Consider the following 15,934-nt stretch of genomic DNA (forward strand, 5'->3'; position numbering starts at 1 on the left):
ACATGTTAGGCAAAAGGAATTGACTGTCTGTAGACATAATGGGATATCACACAATACATTATATGGCTACTTATTATTATGTTTACGTACAGGGTTGTGATATCATAGCACACCAGAAAATTATATTTTAACTAAGCCCATTACATTCTCCTTGCCTCTCACCTACGTTACAACATATCAAGTCAACACCTGTCCTGCCATTTGACCGAGTGGTGCAGCGGTCTAAGGCACTGCATCTCAGTGCTAGAGGTGTCACTACAGACCCTGGTTCGATTCCAGGCTGTATCACAACCGGGTTAGGCCGTCATTGTAAATAAGAACTTGTTCTTAACTGACTTGCCTAGTTAAATAAAAAAATATTGTAGCTAGCTGGTCTAGAACATTGTAATTTACAGGCACTGATCCAGCAGCCAACAAACACAGACAGCACATTGAAAACCTACTGATCATGTTCATAATTGTAAGGTGCTTTGCTAGACTGCTGTCAAGCTGGCAAGAATAACTAAGTACTTCCTGATCACGGATTTTTGGAATCCTTCAGAATAAGAGTCCTGTCTTACTTTGTAAATGAATAATTAGGGTGAGAATGATGAAATATTTGCACAATTATCTATATATTATATATATATTCTCATACAAAGAATAATTACAAGTATTTCTATGAGATATGTGATTTATTTTATTTGTATTTTGCACTTCTAGTTTCCAATCCACACGGTTTACACACAGAGGAGTGAAGCTTCTTATTTTGCGGCCCTTAAAGAGTGGCCAATCAGTTTAAATACAATATTTCTTTCATACTGGACATACATATTGCACCGTACACAATTTTCTGTACTTTGTGTCCAGTAAAAGGGGGATCCATTCTACTCAGTAGCACTTCTGGTTTCCAAATCCACATCGTTTACACAAAGAGGAGTGCTGCTAATTCTGTGGCCCTTAAAGAGCCCTTAAACTTTCTACTAACTATTTATGGATTGAGTTGATCACTTCCCCCTAATCTATTCACTCTTAGAAAAAAGGGTTCCAAAAGGGTTCATAGACCGAAACAGAATAACAAATCAAACAGTCTTGACTTGCTTAATGTTATGTTGGTAGCTAGCACTTACATTGCTGCTAGCACCATCATGAAAGGGTGCATGAGGGAATATTATGTTTTTCGAAGTAGTGAGAAAAGAGCAGGACATTTTGAAAAGTAATCTTTAAACATGTTGTACTTTTCTTGAACGCATTTTTGTAATTGACTAAAACAATCAGACATGGAAATTGCGTTTGAGCCAATGGGGTAACCTTGGTAACCACAGGTTGTTTTTCCCACAGTGAGGCGAGGCTGTGATGTTACATCCAATATCGACTAGAATATTTTAAAATCGTTACTTATTGACGTTCTGGTCTCTCATCATCATTGAATCTCTGCTAACTAGCAGCAGCATGCTGATGATTTGTTTAGCATAGCATTGATGAATGGAAATAATGATTAGAATGAACGACTGGGTCAAAAAAAGAGAAAATAACTAACGGTAACAACTTCAGAATGCAACAGTTATTCGATGCGGGCCTATTGAGGTAAGGGAAATAACGGCTGTGAGTGGCCATCGGTGTGAGAGCTCACTCAATAGTTAGTTATTGGCTGAACAGAAAGCGCTGGAGTGCCATTTTAGCTGGCAACGATATGAGTGGGACGTCTCAAAGAAGAGACAAGCACTGACTGTCTATCACCAACCAGCGCCCGGACCATGCACGGATAGTTGGTAAGCTCGGACTCGCCAACCATAGTTGTTGCCTATGTACTGTAGGCTTATTGGATGGTTATTAAATCATTATTTATTGAAATGATTGTCTCGCATCATCATCATCGAATCCCTGCTGGTTAGCTACATGCCAATTTGTTTAGCATAGCAACATCGAATGAATAGAATTATTAGAATTAACAACTGTGTCAACAGTTAACAACAGCCCTTAGTCAGGAGTTATCACACATTATACCACAGCGTTGTTGAATATTCATTTCTCATTGGTTAGAAGTGCATTCTAGAATGGACATTAAAACCAGATAATGGGACAGTTAGTAAAGATATCGGGGCACCTTGCAATATGTGCCTACACATGCAGACCATACTTACAACAAAGTTAGAGAAAGCTAAACCAACAACCACACCAACCTAAATAGGATTCACTGTAAATGCAGGTCCAACGGATACTTATTTTTTGGGAGCATCTGATGACCTAATGTGGTAAGTGACGAATATGAATTTCTCTGGTCCCCATGTTGCAGTTAGGACACATAATGTCTCTATGTTGTCAAAACCTCCCACGTGTATCTAGGTTGACCAGCTTTTTTCAGCAACTGGTATTTTTTAATTCAGTTGTAATATTGGCAGGTTTGCTAGCAACAACATATTTAGCTAGCTTAGTGTTTGATATTCAATGCGATCTCCTCGTAATGAACAGTGTGGAGTGTCCTGATCAGAAAGCAAACTTTTCTTAGGCATTAGGCATTCTAGACCGTGCATTATTTCCATATAACGCATAGTATTATTTGCATGGTACAATTCAATGGCTATAGTTCATTCTATGTTTGAGCTGCCTTTGAAAGGAAACGTCTATTTTTTGTTGTTGCCATTGTTGAATTCGATGTTCATAATAGCAAGTTAGGACTGATCATTTGGTTAGTTAAACTAGAAAGTCTGTTTGGTTACCAAGGCAACTTCTGTCACAACTTCTGCTAGCTACTTCAGTGGATGTTAAACATATTTTTAGCAGCAAATTAACACATTTCTAGAAGAAAATGTGTTTAATTATAGCCATGGTATATAACGAATAATCAACTCGTGGCTTTATGTGTTCTCTGGAAAATAACTGTGGAAGGTCAGTTGTTCCACTCACATTTTAGAGTGTGCATTATTGCCCTTTACAAACTGGGTGGTTTGAGCCCTGAACGCAGATCGGCTGAAAGCCGTGGTATATTTAAGCAATAAGGCCCGAGGAGGTGTGGTATTTGTCCAATACACCAAGGCTAAGGGCTGTTCTTAATCTGTTCTTACTCTATTTTTTTTATATATTTTTTTATTAACAAATATCAATAAACAAAAGAGGAATAGTCACATGCAAACAAGCATACATACAAACTATTTACATTGCCAGGAATCCTAAACAAACAAATCATATTCATTAATAATACAAGTTTTAATTGCCTTTTCGTTTTTCATTTTAGTTAAAGTAGTGCCATATTGTTTAAATTAATTTATAAAGTGAAAAAAGTTAGGTTTTGAATTAGACCATTTGCATTTATGTACATCTGCATTTATGTACATCTTCAATGTCAGAATTTCTGAAATAAATCATTATATCAAAACCATTAAATTGTACAACCAATCCTATTTTTTTGTAACAAAATTCTGTATGTAAATCCCAAAAATTCTACTATAAATACAGGCAAAAAAAGAGAAGCAAAATGGTCTCTTTCTCCATTCCAAAGAAATCACAATTATAGTCAATATTCAGCGTGAATCTTTCCAAAACATGTTTCACAGGATAAATTCTATGTAACATTTTAAATGAAACTTCCTTTACCTTGTTACTGATACAATATTTGTTAGCAATTTTCCATGCTTTCCCCCATTGTATATCACCATAGACATTTGACCAAAATAATCTTTCTGAGGGAATTGTAGTATCACAAACAACATTCCTAATCTGGTTATTACTACATTTATCTTTGATGTTTAATTCATATATTTTCATGTAAATCTATGTTATTTACATCAACCACAGAGGAATTTAAAAAAGATACAACCCCCCTTGGAATCGCATCAAAAACAATTGCATATTATTTCGGGGGTTATTGGAATTTTAAACTTATCAAGTGTAAGGGGTTCATACTGGCGGCAGAGAAGTCAGGCGCAGGAGAGCAAAACTGATTTACAACGGCGCAGTTTAATAAATAAAACCACTGTTAACAGTACAAATAATAATTTGGGTAAAACCCGTCACACACCAGCATAACGTGCACAAGCACTACAATAAACAATTCCGGACAAGGACATGGGGGTAACAGAGGGTTAAATCCACAACATGTAATGATGGAATTGAAACCAGGTGTGTGGGAAGACAAGACAAAACAAATGGAAAATGAAAGGTGGATCGGCGATGGCTAGAAGACCGGTAACGTCGACCGCCGAACGTCGCCCGAACAAGTAGAGGGACCGACTTCGGAGGAAGTCGTGACAGTACCCCCCCTTAACGGGCGGCTCCAACACGTCCTCGACCGGAACCCAGCACCTTTCCTCCGGGCCGTACCCCTCCCACTCCACGAGATACTGAAGGCTCCTCGCCCGATGCCTCGAATCCAGTATGGAGCGAACGGAGTACGCCGAGGCCCCCTCGATGTCCAGAGGGGGCGGAGGAACCTCCCGCACCTCAGACTCCTGGAGCGGGCCAGTCACCACCGGCCTGAGGAGAGACACATGGAACGAGGGGTTAATACGATAATAAGAGGGAAGCTGTAACCTATAACAAACCTCGTTCACTCTCCTCAGGACTTTAAATGGCCCCACAAACCGCGGACCCAGCTTCCGGCAGGGCAAGCGGAGGGGCAGGTGCAAACACCGGGGCCTCACTGTGGTGGTGGTCTGCGTTCTCTTTTTGGCGCAGAACGGCCCGCTGAAGGTGAACACAGACAGCTTCCCATGTCTCCTCCGCGCGCCTGAACCAGTCGTCCACCGCAGGAGCCTCGGTCTGACTCTGATGCCAAGGCGCCAGAACCGGCTGGTACCCCAGTACGCACTGGAAGGGAGAGAGGTTAGTGGAGGAGTGACGAAGTGAGTTCTGTGCCATCTCGGCCCAGGGCACGAACACCGCCCACTCCCCCGGCTGGTCCTGGCAATAGGACCGCAGAAACCTGCCCACATCCTGGTTTACTCTCTCCACCTGCCCATTACTCTCGGGGTGAAACCCTGAAGTAAGGCTGATCGAGACCCCAGACGTTCCATGAACGCCTTCCAGACCCTAGACATGAATTGGGGACCTCGATCAGACACTATAGCGTCAGGCACCCCGTAGTGCCGGAAGACGTGCGTAAACAAGGCCTCCACAGTCTGTAGGGCCGTAGGGAGACCGGGCAGAGGGAGGAGACGACAGGACTTCGAGAACCGATCCACAACGACCAGGATCGCGGTGTTACCCTGTGAGGGGGGAGATCGGTTAGAAAATCCACCGACAGGTGTGACCAAGGCCGCTGTGGAACGGGTAAGGGGTGTAGCTTACCTCTGGGCAGGTGCCTAGGAGCCTTACACTGGGCGCACACCGAGCAGGAGGAAACTTAAACCTTCACGTCCTTAGCCAAGGTAGGCCACCAGTACCTCCCGCTCAAACAGCGGGAGGTACTAGAAGACCAACTTCGGAGGAAGTCGTGACATCAAGAAATTCCCCATATGAGAGTAGATATCCATCCTCATTCAGTAACTGACCAGCCAATAATTTTATTTTCAAACCAGTTACGAAAAAAAAGAGACTTATTTTAAATCGTATAACTTTGTTGTTCCATAGAAAGTATCTGTTAGGGGGAAAAAGTGTGTTTATACGCTAACATCCAAGCTAAAATTGCCTGCTTATGGAATTTGGCCAATTTTACTGGGATTTTATCAACATCAAAATTACATCGAAGCAAAAATTCTAAACCACCAACAGAGTCAAATAAATACTTAGGGAAAAGATTCCAAATACTGTTCTGGTTCTTAATATACTTGATAATCCAATTAATTTTACAAGTATTATTTAGAGTATTGAAATCTAAAACCTCAAGACCTCCTTGTTCATGGGTATTAGTGAGAATATCTTTCCGTAGATAGTGAGGCTTGTTCTTCCAAGTAAAATTCTGAAGAATCTTATCTAAGTCCTTTACAATTTTAGGGGATAATTCAAGTGATAACGAGACATAAACCAATCTGGATAACCCTTCAGCTTTGGACAATAAAACCCGACTATATAACGAGATATCTCTCAGCAACCAGAGGTTCAATTTCTTCTTTGTTTTCTCAATAATGGGGTTAAAGTTTAATTCACTCCTTTGTTTTTCATCCTTGCAAATAACAATTCCAAGATAAGTAACCTTATCTTTAATTGGGATACCATATACTTCCTGTAAAACACAATCCTTGAGTGGAAATAAGACTGACTTATTGATATTAATTTTCAAACCCGAAACTAAGGAAAAGTCTTCAATACAGGAAACTGCTTTAGAAACCTCATTCCTGTCTCTCAAAAATATGGTGGTATCATCAGCCAGTTGACATAGTTTAAATTCATTGCCAAGTGCTGAAACACCTTGAAAATGTCCTTTTTTGATATGAAGAGCCATAATTTGAGTAACCAATAAAAAATAAAAATTGACTAATTGGGAAGCCCTGCCTAATGCCATGCCAATATCACATCTTTGGGATGTCCCTTGAGGTAATTTTACAGAGCTAGTACAACCACTATATCAAGTTTGGACTGCTTTATAAAAAAAAAGGCACCAAACCTCAAAAAACATATTGCTTTGAACATAAACTCATGTTCTACAGTGTCAAAAGCTTTATAAAAAAATCAACAAACATAAGAAAACTATCATCAAGGATGAGGTCATTATGGTCAATCATATCTAAGATCAACCTGATGTTATTACTAATGTGTTGACCATGCATAAAACCAGATTGTTCTTCATCAATTATATGATGCAAGCCTTGTTTCAACCTCTTAGGAAATACAAGGGCAAATACTTTCGCATAATTATTCAACAGGCTAATGGGTCTCCAGTTGTCAATATAAAGAGTATCCTTAATAGGTCTGGGAATCAAAGTAATTACACCTTGCTTTAAGGAAGCCGGTAACTCCCCTTTTTCTATTGATTCTTGGAACCTAGCAAGAATGAAAGGAATCAATTTATCATTGAATGCTTTATAAAACTCGCTTATTAAAAGCATCATTTCCAGGGGACCTATTGTCCTTAAGGCTTTTAATACAGTCTTTTATCTCAATTTCGGATAACTCATCATCACAAAAATCCCTGAAATCATTATCTATCTTCTTAGCAATGTTTGCTACATTGTCTAAGAAAATATCCACATTGGAAATTGACTTGGGTGATGTTTACAGATTCTGATAAAACTGGGCAACATGCTGAGAGATTTCTTTTGGATTTTCATTGGGAGTATTACTGATCATTAATTTACATATGGAAGTCTTTTCGCCTGCCCTTTTTTCTAAATTAAAGAATTATTTTGTATTTTTCTCTCCCTCTTCCATCCATTTTCGTCTTGATCTTACAAATGCTCCCCGGGCCTATTCCTTGTAGATACAGTCTGACTGCATTTGCAATGATGATAGCTCCAATAATTCCTGATTAGTTAGTTCACTTTTTTTAGTATAATCCATTATTCCCTTTATGATGTCATATTCTTTCTCTCTCTTGGCACAAGCAATTTCTTTCCCCATTGAAATAGCCAAAAGCCTTATATCAAATTTCATTAGCTTCCAGTAACCTTTACTAACTTTTTTTGTTGACAAACCATGCATATTTATCTTTATTGAGTACCCTTTGTGGTCTGTTAAAATCGATGGTTCAATCGAGACTGTATCAACCTTGTCAGCCATATCTTCAGCCAGAAATCAATATGCGATTGTATACATAAATCTTTGGTACTCCATGTAATCATAATCTTATCTGGGTTCTTATGTCTCCAAATATCTAGAACACCTAACCTTAGACATATATTTCTTATCTCACAAACAGAATTGCTATCCTTAGGAGGCCATCTATCTACATTATCATGTAATACTGTATTAAAATCTCCACAACATATTACTTTTGCCAATGGAAATTTTGACATCATTTTAATTATTTTCCTCTCAATGTTTCTAAATAAAATACAGTTACTTGACTTGTTATTGGTAGCATAAGTATTTACAACAATGAATTGAATCTACCAATAGTATAATCCATCTCCCTGTATTATCTGCTTCATAACTCAATATATGACCCTTAAAGTTGCTTTTTAAAATAGCGACACCTGCTGACCAATTAGTACCAAATGAAAACCAAATATCATTCCCCCATTGACACTTCCAAAACGCAGTATCTGTTATGAGTGGAATTAAGAGCGGAAAAGGGTCCAAATGATTAGGGTGAGGCACATTGGCTACTAACAGCTTACTACACAACATACACTTAGTATTACTTTCTTAGCTACAGACTCCCTGGCATATTACATCATTTATGCAACAGCATACAATACATTTTTGGACTCATCTTGTTGTGCTATGCTCACTTGAGCAGGAAGGTGACGCAGCAGTCCTTCGGGGGCAAATTTCCTCACTAAACTTTGTCATCAAAGTCTGGCATTCTCTGGATTTATGGTGCTTTCAAGACTACTGGGAACTCTGAAAAAACAAGGTCGAATCATGATGACTTCAGTGTTCATCAGGTCGGAGCTCTACTTGCATTTAGAGTTGGATGACCTTCAAAACCTATTTTCCCAGTTGGAACTCATTTTTTCAAGTTCCCAGTTGTTTTGAAGTCACTAAAATCAGATTTCCCAGTTCTGAGTTTACAGTTGTTTTGAGCGCGGCAGAAGTCATGCTGGATTGACAGCGTGGCCAATGTTTAATGTTTATCCTTTTAAGCTCTTAAACCCATACTTGGGACCACACACCCACTCCACTGAATAGCAGGCTTGTGATTGCTTTGCAATGCTTGCAGTTAGCCACTGATTCCTTCCAAACCACTCATTGTTGAATTAGCGATTTCCAACTTGTTGTGTAATGTTTATGTTCAATGGCCGATGAGCACCGATACGTTTGATCTATAATTTCTCTTCATTATTTCTCTTCATATGACAAGGATTAAAAAGGATTTGCCAGTAGATTGTCGACTTGATTCATGATGATGACTGCTAGCTAAGATTTTGAAAGTATGACGTTGACATGATCAGTCCAATCAAAGCTACTGAAGATATTTACTATGGGTGCATCATTTAGGAAAAATCTCACTTTTTGGAACGAGGCTATCTGGCCGCAGACAACAAGTGGTGTCATGGATTGCTCAGCCTTACCTACAGTATTTAATGTGATGTAATGTAGTAATTGAACAGGCTCGTCTTCTTCTTCTTTAATGGGCTACAGATGCTGATGCTGCACATAGCCTACACACATCGTTGGTGCGCATCAATTATTTTGAAATGTAAAAGGCTTGCACTTTCTCTGTGCATTTTAGATATCGGATCAGTGATCAGACTTTCAATCAGTGATCAGGCCATTTATTGTTGCTCATGTGTGACAGCGTATCACTTTCATCACTTTTGTTTTGGTGTTTCACATTACGGTTTCTGTTTGACCGTATTAGCAAAGCCTCTGCGATCGAATCGTCCCCGCCCACCGGGTTCAAGCGATGGGAGCTCCTAAAGCGGGATCCCCATTTGCCTTGGCTCCAGTCCAGATGATCTGAAGCTCTGTTGAGGACCAGAAAGGAGAGGTGGCTTGGCTACGGGAAGCTTGGACTTGATGCTATCATGTCCAGACAGCAGCATGTTCTCTCCCAATTTGGAAGTTGATACCACTGCGTAAGACACAGCGCCCAAGACCCCCAATGATGGAGACGATGCACCGGCCAGCATTGATGTACTGGAAGAGGTGAGAGTTAATGCAACATTTTTATTCAAATGCAGAAGGCTAAGCATTTAAATGCAGATTACATGATAGGAATGACAGCATCATCCTGAAAAAGCACATAATGGTGTTGCCTTTTTTATGAATTAAAATGTCATGATAGATAGCCTTCTACACGCAGTCTCATAATAAAAGGCACACACTCAATATCTGTGGGCCTATACATGTAGCCCATATCATATATTGATTGTTGCTATTCATGTCATGTCTATTTCAGTCCTCTGCTCAGATGGAAGAAATTCTATGCTGAGTGCAATTGGTAACCTTTATCTGTTCACTGGAGTCTAATAATCACTATTAATTCACCAGCAAAATACTATTTCATTTAATAGTTTCTCAGATTTTACAGAAATGCAATAGCCAAGAGCAGCATGGGGCCTGTATGATGTCCATCCCTACCATCATATCTACATGAATGTAATTCTACATTCAAAAGTACTGTGTTATGTATAACACATTAAACAATGTAATTTCCCTAAGAAATACAAGTCATAGAAGACAGAGCCTAGTAATGATAGATGTATGCAAGGCTCAATACAGTAATTCTGAGAACCTGGATTGTGTACCCTTTAATGATGTGTACTCGGAATGCGAGAGCTTTACCTCCAGTCTGTAATAATACTTATTCCATCTGGGGAATTGGTTGTGTGCAGCTTACCGTGAAATATAGCTTCTATGAGAGACCATAAAATTACAACAAGTTGGTTTTACCTCAAACCGACAGTATGTCCATGTCCCAGAGGTCTTGACCTATGATGCTGTGTTGCCCTGTACCAGGATGCTCCAAGAAGGTCAATGCTATTTTGGATGTTTTGATTGTGTTGTCGATGCCTGATTGCATGTCCCATCTGAGTCGGCCCTTTCTGTCTGGTCTGATTAGTTTGGTTCATAATCTTCATGTGAAACACTTTACAAGTAACATATTAGTTTTGGTTACTGTACCACAAACTGAATTTTGATCTGCCCGGAGTACCCCAGAAGTACTGTACCCCCTCATGTGCATTTTACCAGTAGGCCCTATGGTCTCATGAGTCTTCTCAAGTACCCCTTGTGGATAAACCAAGTACCCTTAGAGGTCCTAGTACCCCTGGTTGGGAAACACTGCATTATTGGAACCAAGTTGACTGATGATTGACTCATGAGTCATTGCTGACTGAGCTCTCCTTTGAGCACATATCAGTTAATGAGACGTTTCTTGCATGAAGCAACACTAATTCTGAGAGCTGAAAAGACCACAATGACACTTCCACTATGTTGTCAATGGATCTTCATGGGTGAATAGCTAAAGACACCTGAAGGACCTTAATTAGCTGAATACAACAAGACAAAGTATAACTAAGTTAACCCTGCCTATCTGTAATGTTTTCTGGTCAGTTGCCTTGGGTCTGACTCATTGTACTGGAACAAAATACAGCTTTGTGAGAATGCCTCCGCTGAAGAGGAGACATTTCGTTGGCAGTCAGAATTGCAAATGTGAGCACTTTCGAAGACGGGTTGCTGCGCTCAACTTTTCACTTGACACTCAGCAGATATAGGGCACACAGAATGTGTAATCCGATGACTTGTGTGTTTGATTCTGTTGTGGTCAAGTTTAGTATAGAAAGTCAACGTTAATTTTAGCAGCCGTCTGAGGTCATAGATTATTTAACGAGTCACTGGGGGATTGAGGATACAGATGCCCTGTTGGACATGGTGCATGCTTGCTGTAACCCATGCAAAGATGCTTGAAATGTTAGCAGAAACATAGGGGGACTGAAAATACAGTTGTGAGGGAGGATTTTGGGGGAATATTAGTTGTACATTGACCTAATGTGATTAGCAGTTGTTCCTATTGCAGCATAGCCTAACCTAATTACATTCACGTGAGCTACATGCTATCGCTCCATCCTCATTTACTGTACTCTGAGTTAGGAAACGCTCAGCACAGCCCTGTCATGTTCATTTACCCACAGCAAAATTGGATCAGTGCCATTTTTTAGGCTCATTGGCGTGTGGACTCACTCTTCATCATGTTTTACCATTCTCTTTCATGTGGTACTGTAGATCTATTATTCATGTGGCACTGTTGCTTTCTGCCCCGTTAAAAACCTTTCAACCTGTATAGGTAAATATCAAATAGACTACATTGTGATCCAGCACGCCTTAAACACAGCCATATCATCGAACTGATTCATCAGACATAGTGTCACAGGAAAGAAGAAACGTAAATAAACTGTTGTACTTTTATTAGATTCCCTAGTGAATTCTGTAAGTTCTTCAAACCATGTTCTCCTTTTAATCACACTGCTAAAAGCTATTTAAATGCAGCCTTTTGTCATACACATCTATCTTTTCAAAGTTAGAGTATTGTATGTAAGCTTTTTTCTCACACTGTTTCTCTTTTTCCTCCTCTTTTTCTGCAGCAGCCACCTGCGAAGCAGTCCTTGAGTGCCTGTATGTGTCCAGAGTCCCACTGTCGGTGCCTTCTGCTCTCCCTGCCGATGTACAGCTGCCTGGGCGCTGTGGCTTGGTGCCAGCTCACCCGAGTCACCAAGCTCAGCTTTGACTCATCCGTCACCTCCCTGACCTTCTTTTCCTCAATCAAGGAGGTTGGCATGGGAGGAGGCGCTATGATTTACCATGACAGCCCCTGCTCTGACGGCTATGTATACATCCCTCTTGCCTTCCTGTTCATGCTCTATGTTGTCTACCTGGTAGATTGTTGGTACTGCTGGGCTCGCAGTGAGCTACAGTGTAAAGCTGATGTGGATAGCGTGTATGAGCGCCTATTGAGGATGCGACAAGCCCGTCCGTGTGTTTGGTGGAAGGCCATAAGTTACCATTTTGTTCTGAGGACCAGACAGGTGACCCGCTACCGGACCGGAAAAGCCTACACCACCACCCAGGTCTACCATGAGCGGGTCAACACACACAAGGGTGAGGGAGAGTTTGAATACAGTCGCTGTAGTATGCGGGACGTCTCACAGGATCTACGTGGACTGGAGAGCCACCCGGCAACAAAACTTTGTTTCACCAAGTGTTTCAGTTTTGCTGGGGCTGGACCAGAAAATAATTACCTCAACCAACGTGCCAGGTTCTTCTCAGAGATTGAGGGTTTAGATGACTACATGGAGGCTCGGAGAAGGGTTGCAACTGAAAGACGTGAACTTTAAAGAGCATCTGATAGCCTACGTGGACCCTGACCGGTTGCCCTGGTATACTTCTCAGGTGCCGTTCTGGTTCACTGCTCTTCTCATGCTGTCCTGGCCCCTGAGGGTGCTTATAGAGTATCGTACAGCCTTTGTGCACTACCATGTTGAGAAGCTCTTTGGGCTGGAGGACAGCCACAACAGCCCCTCTCCAATAGAGGAGGTTTCCATCGGGAGTGGTCTCCCTCGGGTAGATACAGTGGGTAGCACTGAGCTGGAGTGGCACATCCTCTCCAACCGCCAGTTGATCCCCAGCTACTCAGAGGCCATGCTGATTAACCTGGCGTCTTTAGACTCAGGTATAGCTGAAGATACCAGGTCCTCTAACTGCTTCCTGCTGGACAGCCACCCAGCCCAGAGCTATGGCATGCTGGTGCAGGACTGTGAGCACTGCTGCCAGCTTCAGAGCGAGGTTGGACAGAGGCGGACCACCACCAGCTCCAGCTGTTCCTCCGTCTTCTACCGTCATGCCTTGTTCTATCCCTGGACAACTCACGCTTCTCACTGTGCCGTATGCACGGCTCTGTGCACCGTGGGCCTGTGGAGGAGCCGCAGCAGCACACTGACTGACCGCTGCTGCATGGACGAGCTGTACTGCCATTCCTACTCAAGCCAGCTGGCTCTGAACGAGAGCCCGCCCACCTACCGGTATGCACGCTTCTTCCCCGTCCTCATTGTGCACCGGCCCGAGTGCTGCGGTAGTGGTGACTCCACCACAGAGTTGCGGCGCTACTTTGTCCGCCAGGGGTCCACCTGTCTGGAGACCTCACTCTGAGGGACCAAGCGACATTTGACTGATTCGGTTACAATATATTCCAAATAAGGAGGTTGTGAGAGTGCAAGAGCATTCAAAGACACTGTTCTTTTGACAGCACTGAAAGTGTGTTATTCACTATAGGTGAAAGGTTCAACATGTTTTATAAGTTATATTGTCATTGGTAAGCATTGACTGTATTTCAAAGGTTCTTGTAAAACTGATGTCTAAGTCGCTGACCGAGTTTTTGACTTTCTTCGAATCACAAAGATCATTTTCCGTTCGGACCTCTGGATGTTGCATTGCTTTTAGTGATACTTGAATTATGACACTTGAATCACCATTAATTGAATGACGTTTTGTCTCCCTGTGCATAGTCAGTAGATTTCAAATGTTTTGGTCTGCTGTGAAAATTCCAGATATTACATGTACCTTTTCAAATGTTAAAAAACAACACTATTGAAGTCACACTGTGTGCTCCCTTGCCGGCCTCTAGGTCGCCAGGCTGCTCATTATGGCGCACACCTGTCACCATCGTTATGTGCAGCTGCACGTCATCAGGCTCACCTGGACTCCATCACCTCCCTGATTACCTTCCCTATATATGTCACTCCCTTTGGGTCCTTCCCAGGCGTTATTGTTTCTGTTCCAGTGTTAAGTCTGTGCGTTGTTCATGGTTCTTGTTGTGTTTATTTAATTAAACATTCACTCCCTGAACTTGCTTCCCGACTCTCAGCGCACATCATTACAGAATAACGCCTAACCTAAGGGAAGCATCAGGGAGTGTTTTTTTTGTGTCAGGTGGAATGACGTTGGGTCCGGGAGCCGCTACAGGCTTTCATGCCTCAGCCAGATCACCAGGCTCCCCTGCCTCCGCCTGCTCGTCGGGCTTTCATGCCTTCACCGGATCGCCAGGCTCCCCTGCTTCCACCGGCCCGTCAGGCTTTCATGCCTTCACTGGATCGCCAGGCTCCCCTGCTTCCACCGGCCCGTCGGGCTTTCATGCCTTCACCGGATCGCCAGGCTCCCCTGCTTCCACCGGCCCGTCGGGCTTTCATGCCTTCACCGGATCGCCAGGCTCCCCTGCTTCCACCGGCCGTCGGGCTTTCATGTCTTCGCCGGATCGCCAGGCTCCCCTGCTTCCACCGGCCCGTCGGGCTTTCATGCCTTCACCGGATCGCCAGGCTCCCCTGCTTCCACCGGCCCGTCGGGCTTTCATGTCTTCGCCGGATCGCCAGGCTCCCCTGCCTCAGCTGGTCTGTCAGTTTCCTGCGTCCCAGCCGGCGACAGGTTCCCGCGCATCAGCAGGGGTCACCGGTCCACTCCTGATCCCCCGGGATCGTCCCTTGGGTTGGCATCCTGCGGCTGGAGCTGAACGTGCCGGGGAGGGGGTACCGTCAGGTATGCTCTCTCCTGCCCTGCTTCTGCATCTCAGCCGGATTGACAGGTTTCCTGCGCCTCTGCAAAGGTGACCGGTTCACTCCTGTTCCCCGGGTTCGTCCCCTTTGACGGTGTCCTGCGGCTGGAGCGGCGCGTTGGGGAGGGGGTACTGTCACATATACTCCCTCTCCAGCCTCTAGGTCATCAGGCTGCTGATTATCCCGCAAACCTTTCACCATCGTCTCGCGCACCTGCACCTCATGACACTCACCTGGACTCCATCACCTCCTTGATTATCTTCCCTATATCTGTCTCTCCCCTTGGTTCTTTCCTCAGGTGTTATTGACTCTGTTTTCATGTCGGTGCATTGCTTGTGTTTCATGTTTATTTTATTTATTAAAAAACTCACTCCCTGAACTTGCTTCCTGACTCTCAGCACACTCGTTACACACATCTATTTATGTGAGAGTTTGAATAATATTATTAATAATCAATTCATAATATCAATAATTTGTTACAACGAATGCAAGCCATGTTCAAAAGTTAACATGAGCCTACATACCTATCTTCTCACGGGTGCATGTTGAGATACTTACAACAATTTTCAAAGTTCGTTTCAAAAGATGAATTGTAGTCTATTTGTGAGTCCAAAGCAGTTAAATTATTGATACAGATTATTTTAATAGAAATCATGATGAGATAATATTGCTTTATAAATTACCATTATATTGCAAAATAACTTGATTGGATTAAATATGGAGTTTGAACAAAGTTATTGTCAACATTTTAAAAGCATACAGAGAGCAATAAAGAAATTGTGCCGTTTTAATTTTTATTTAACTAGTTAAGTATCTTGAGTGCCGTTTTAAATGGCAGTGACTGTAAAAAAAAAAAAAGGCATCTAACAAAA

At 42.3% G+C, this 15,934-nt stretch overlaps 1 pseudogene; it reads left to right on the forward strand.

Annotated features, from left to right (window-relative positions):
• Window positions 1–1,628: 1,628 nt before the first annotated feature.
• LOC115172794 (transmembrane protein 151B-like) lies at window positions 1,629–13,740 on the forward strand (annotated as a pseudogene).
• Window positions 13,741–15,934: the final 2,194 nt, after the last annotated feature.

This window comes from Salmo trutta, chromosome 33 (assembly GCF_901001165.1).
Source record: "Salmo trutta chromosome 33, fSalTru1.1, whole genome shotgun sequence".
Lineage (NCBI taxonomy): Eukaryota > Metazoa > Chordata > Actinopteri > Salmoniformes > Salmonidae > Salmo > Salmo trutta.